The sequence below is a fragment of the Lupinus angustifolius genome, chromosome LG11, assembly GCF_001865875.1.
Source record: "Lupinus angustifolius cultivar Tanjil chromosome LG11, LupAngTanjil_v1.0, whole genome shotgun sequence".
Lineage (NCBI taxonomy): Eukaryota > Viridiplantae > Streptophyta > Magnoliopsida > Fabales > Fabaceae > Lupinus > Lupinus angustifolius.
The window spans coordinates 11,116,193-11,121,918 of record NC_032019.1 but is presented as its reverse complement, the minus strand read 5'-3'; the positions used below and the strand labels follow the sequence as shown (position 1 = coordinate 11,121,918).

Genomic DNA, 5,726 nt, shown 5'->3' with positions numbered 1-5,726 from the left:
TCAGGGGTCCATAAGGAGAGTCGTAGGATTCCTGGTTTGAGATTCCACGAGCCTATGGAGCATACCTTCCTCATGTCCTCTCCTGATGAGAATGAGAAATCATAGAAGCCCTTTCCCAGCGAGATCATATTCCATTTTCCAGCCATTGTCCAGAGAGAAGAGAGTTTGGCTTTGAGTTCAGGGAACTTTAGAGGTTGGTCTCCTTTTGATAGAATAATTCTGCCATGTAAATGGTTTTTGCATCTCTGTAATCCAGCTTGGTACTCTGCCTATGGTATCTTAATAGCTATGGCATCTCCCTTAACACATGGAAGGGGTAGTTGTGAGATGGAGACATCACCGGAACCTTTTAGAGCTTGGAGAAAAGATGGTTTTGAGAGGAAGGTGCATTAGATGTTTGTTTTGTAGTATGCTCCGCTATGTCACCTAAGAAGGGCCAAGGAATGAGAGGGGAGGGTGAGGTCATGATGGAAATAAGGTAGTTCCAAGGAAGTTGGAGGCTAACCCTAGCAGAGCTCCATGAAAGTTGGAGCTTTTTTTTCAACTCCAATCTTGCAAAAAGAAGTTCGTAAACGTGCCAAGCATGTATGACGTTATTTTACTTTAATTGGGATTCGAAACTCTGTAATCAAATCCAAAATTTCTCTAATCTAATATTTTCTTTTATATCTATGCATTTTAGAGAGTAGAGATACAACTTTTAAATGGGAAAATAAAGTCTGAAATAGACACAATATATATATATATATATATATATATATATATATATATATGTTCAGACTTTATTTTCCCATTTAAAAGTTGTATCTCTACTCTCTAAAATGCATAGATATAAAAGAAAATATTAGATTAGAGAAATTTTGGATTTGATTACAGAGTTTCGAATCCCAATTAAAGTAAAATAACGTCATACATGCTTGGCACGTTTACGAACTTCTTTTTGCAAGATTGGAGTTGAAAAAAAAGCTCCAACTTTCATGGAGCTCTGCTAGGGTTAGCCTCCAACTTCCTTGGAACTACCTTATTTCCATCATGACCTCACCCTCCCCTCTCATTCCTTGGCCCTTCTTAGGTGACATAGCGGAGCATACTACAAAACAAACATCTAATGCACCTTCCTCTCAAAACCATCTTTTCTCCAAGCTCTAAAAGGTTCCGGTGATGTCTCCATCTCACAACTACCCCTTCCATGTGTTAAGGGAGATGCCATAGCTATTAAGATACCATAGGCAGAGTACCAAGCTGGATTACAGAGATGCAAAAACCATTTACATGGCAGAATTATTCTATCAAAAGGAGACCAACCTCTAAAGTTCCCTGAACTCAAAGCCAAACTCTAAATTACACCATGATGGGTGATTATTTTGTGTTTTCTCTTTATTAATAGTATAGATATAGATAAACTAATATTGGTATATTAGTATTTTATTATGGTGAGATTCAAATTTTTAACATCTTTCACTCTATTCCTCCACCTTTAAATTGAATCACTACAAAATCGGTATCCCCATAATCCTATATAGTAATTCATAGGATGATTTTTTTAATTCGAAAATCATGGAACCAAGGAATATAAATGATAAAGTTTCCTACTTAATTTTATCATGGAAATCTATTGTTATTTAGAATCTTTAAATTGTAGAAATTACCATGGACTGAATCTCTCCAAGTCACCGTCAATTTCCAGCTAAAACACTCATTTTATATCATATATAATCAAAAGTTACCATATCTTTTAATATTATATTTACTATATTTCACCAACAAGATGTATGTCTAATAGTATAAGGTCTAACTAGATCTCCAAAGTCGAGTGTTTGATTCCTATGAGAGACACTTATTAGGAGGGGCAACTATGAACCTCAGAAGAAATTAATTTTTTACTAAAATAGTGAAAGAATACCATTGGTAGTACTAAAAAAATATTTACTATATTTCAATTATTTCCCTTTTTAGATTGTTTCTTTTACATCCTTTTTATGGACATAATTGTTGATTACCAGATTATTTATCATATCAAACTTATTCCATTATTCCTATTTAATTAATTATTTCTGATTAATGACAGTAAATTAATTAATTGAAAAATATGCATATCAATGGATTTTAATGATTTCTCTACCTATTCACTATTTTCTTTAACTATAATCATTTTACACGTTAAAGATCTCTAAATTCTAATCACAAAATAAAATCTAAGGAGATATTTGAAAGAACGTAAAAAGTAATTTGAAAATATTTTATGTATTAAGAATATAATTTTTTTTAATATGTTTTCAACAATATTATCCATTATTCATCTATTAATTACTATTAACTCTTCAATAAAAATAAAAAACACCAATAGTGAATAACGAATAATCATATAATATTTTTACATTTAAAGTATTAAATAATATACTAAAAATAATATTTTTAAGCTTATGAAAAACAATAGTGAGAATACAGTCAAGTTAATACTTTACCATCTTCTCATAAACACTTTTTTAGCTTACTTTATTATGGTTGTTAAAGTAAATATAAGATAATATTTTCACTTTCTCACTATATATTTTATATTACTGTATAGTTTATTTTTATATTTGTTTCTGCTTTATTATTTTTAGAAAAATAATTATTCATCATCAATATGTTTATTTTGTCATCAAATCTTAAATTATTTGTATTACATAAATATTATATTATTAACTTATTGGATTATTCATAATTAATTAATTCTTTATCGATAAAAAAAATGGATTAATTTCTATATTATAGGAATATCCTTGATTAAACAATAAAAAATAACATTTGTATATGCTTATGTTACTACTTTAAGACATTATATATAACACAAATGATAGACATATATACTTCTCACAATATTCAATCATGAGTTCCATTATATAGTCACTTCAATGGCTTTGTCTATTCTTTCTATTTACATCAATTTGTGTTTCCTCTTAAAACATTTCAAGGTTTGGAACTTTTCAGACGATAAATCATAACCAACACCAAACCTTATCTTCTTCTCAATTTTCTAAAGACGTCAAAACATTTTATTACATACAAAAGCTTGACCACTTCAATTATAGGCCAATAGCTACACCACTTTTGCACAAAGGTATCTTATAAATTTCAAACATTGGGGTGGAGCTAAATCAAATGCACCAATTTTTACATTCTTTGGTGTTGAACTTCCAATTAGTAAGGATATACAGGTTGGGCTTCTTGAAGACAATGCTCCAAAGTTCAATGCTCTTGTTGTTTATATTGAGGTAGGTTACCTTTTTTTTTTATGTATAACCAAAATTTTCTCACTACCTTACACATAATAAATTAATCTCTTTTAGGATGTGGTTGTCTCTCTCAATAAATATCATTTCTAGAAATCCAACTCATAAACTTTTGATCTATCTGGGGATCTAGCAAAACCTTACACTACTAAACTAATGTCTTGGTGGTAGCTTTTTTTTAAGGTGAAAATTTTATTAATAAGGAACAAAATTACCACAAAAGAAACATAAAACACATCACCAATGCCTAAGGCAACACCAAAGTAAGAATAAAAGGGAAACAACAAAAACCTAGAGGTCCAAGGGAGGACTAAAAATAACAATCCAAGCTAGCAATTAGGTTAGACATAAAGATAATTGTATTTAAGTTAAGTGAGAATAAAAGACATGAATGGAACAATATTTTTTTCCAAACCTAATATCTTAGTGAATCAAACACATCAAATTCCACAAGATCCAATTAAGATTCGATGTAATAAGCATTTAATTTGTTTATCATTATGACTTACGAAACCTATAAACCCCTTAATATAGATATAGTTCCAAAGAATATTAATTAAACTAAAAATTATATTCTTGTTATGATCATCTATAACTATTGGTTAAGTGATAATCCCTTGATCTTAATGATATTATGATATATGGTTTTTGAGCAGCATAGATACTATGGAAAATCAACACCATTTGGGTCATTTGAAGAATCTATAAAAAATGCAACTACTCATGGATACTTCAACTCAACTCAAGCAATAGCAGATTATTAGGCAGAAGTAAGGACTAAATACATATTAGTAGGTCTTTTTGTTCATAATTTGTAATATATGTGTCAACTAGGATTTAAACAAAGGGGTGATAATATTTTAACTTAAAAATGTCTGGTTATTCTTTCATCATTTTTTTCAAGATCAATAAAAAATATTCCATTACAGTTAAAAAATATATTTTCTCACTCACATTCTCTCTTTTTATTTTATGAAATAAATATAATGTAAAATTAATATAGAATTTTATTCTTACAAAAAAAAATAAAAAATATTGAGTTTATTTTGTGTCATAGATTCACCAATATAATATATGATTGACAGTTTGAAACCTCACAAGTGTGCCTCAACCTTTCACATTAGCTTCTCATGTCGCCATTGGCCTAAATGCGCTGTTAGACAAAATAATAATAATAAAAGATGCAGTCCAGAAAAAAGCAATATTTACCTGTCATATCTAGATATGTATCTACAATATCATTTTTAAAGACAATGATATATTTCTATTTTTATATTATCCAAATTAATTATTTAGAATTAAAGTCTAGGATTAAGATTTTGTTTAATGTGTCAATATTTTATTCATTCATACAATTTTTTGTCAATAAACGACACTTCTGTAATACTAGTACAAAGGGATAATTAACTTTCTTACCTTAATTTTATATGCAATGCTAGCTAGCATCATGGTTCCGTTTAAAGTATCCCCACGTTGCTCTCGGTGCTCTTGCTTCATCAGCACCAATTCTTTATTTCGATGGCATTGGCATTGCCCCACACCATGGTTATTATTAGGTTGTGACCAAGGACTTCAAAGTAACATTACTTATTAATTCCATGTTAATCTTTACATTCAAAATAATCAACACTATTATTCTATTAAATTAAACTATGCTTTTAAATTAAACTATATTGTTGCATGGTCCAGGAGACAAGTGAGAGTTGTTACTGTTAGATCAGCTGCATAGGGAGGAAGAGAGAAGGGAGAGGAGAAGAAGAAGAGAGAAGGGAGAAATGCAAAATGGAATTAATAATGGAGATAAGACCAAAGGGCCAATACATATAGGAAGTTAAGTAAATACAAAAAGACTAGACTACCATTTACTAATAACTAAAATACATTTAACATTCCCCCTCAAACTCAAGATGCGTTAATCGAAAGCATCGAGAGTTTGTTAGTCAAGAAACGAAAACGTTGAGTAGAATGAGGTTTGGTAAACAAATCAGCAATCTGCAACGAAGAAGAAATGAAGGGTAAGGTGATGGTGCCATGTTGGAAGTGGTGACGTGTGAAGTGACAATCAATCTCAATGTGTTTAGTACGCTCATGAAAGACAGAGTTATGAGCGATTTGAATAGCACTCTTATTGTCACAGTACATGGGAGTGGGTTCAGGTTGATCAACACCCAAAGAAGCAAGTAACCAACGCAACCAAACTATTTCAGCAGTGGTGGTTGCCATAGCACGATACTCAGCCTCTGTAGAAGAGCGAGAAATAACATCCTGCTTCTTACTCTTCCAAGATATGAGGGAATCTCCTAGAAAGATACAGAAACCTGTAGTAGACTTGCGATCAGTAGGATCCCCAGCCCAATCAGCATCTGAATAAGCAGACAATGTCAAGGAAGAAGTTGAAGAGAAAAGAAGACTCTGAAACTGAGTGCCTCGAAGATAACGAAGGATCCGAAG

General features: G+C 30.9%; 1 pseudogene; it reads left to right on the top strand.

The window, feature by feature from the left end:
- LOC109359720 overlaps positions 289 to 5,726 on the top strand; it is an 11,233-nt pseudogene continuing 5,795 nt past the window's right edge.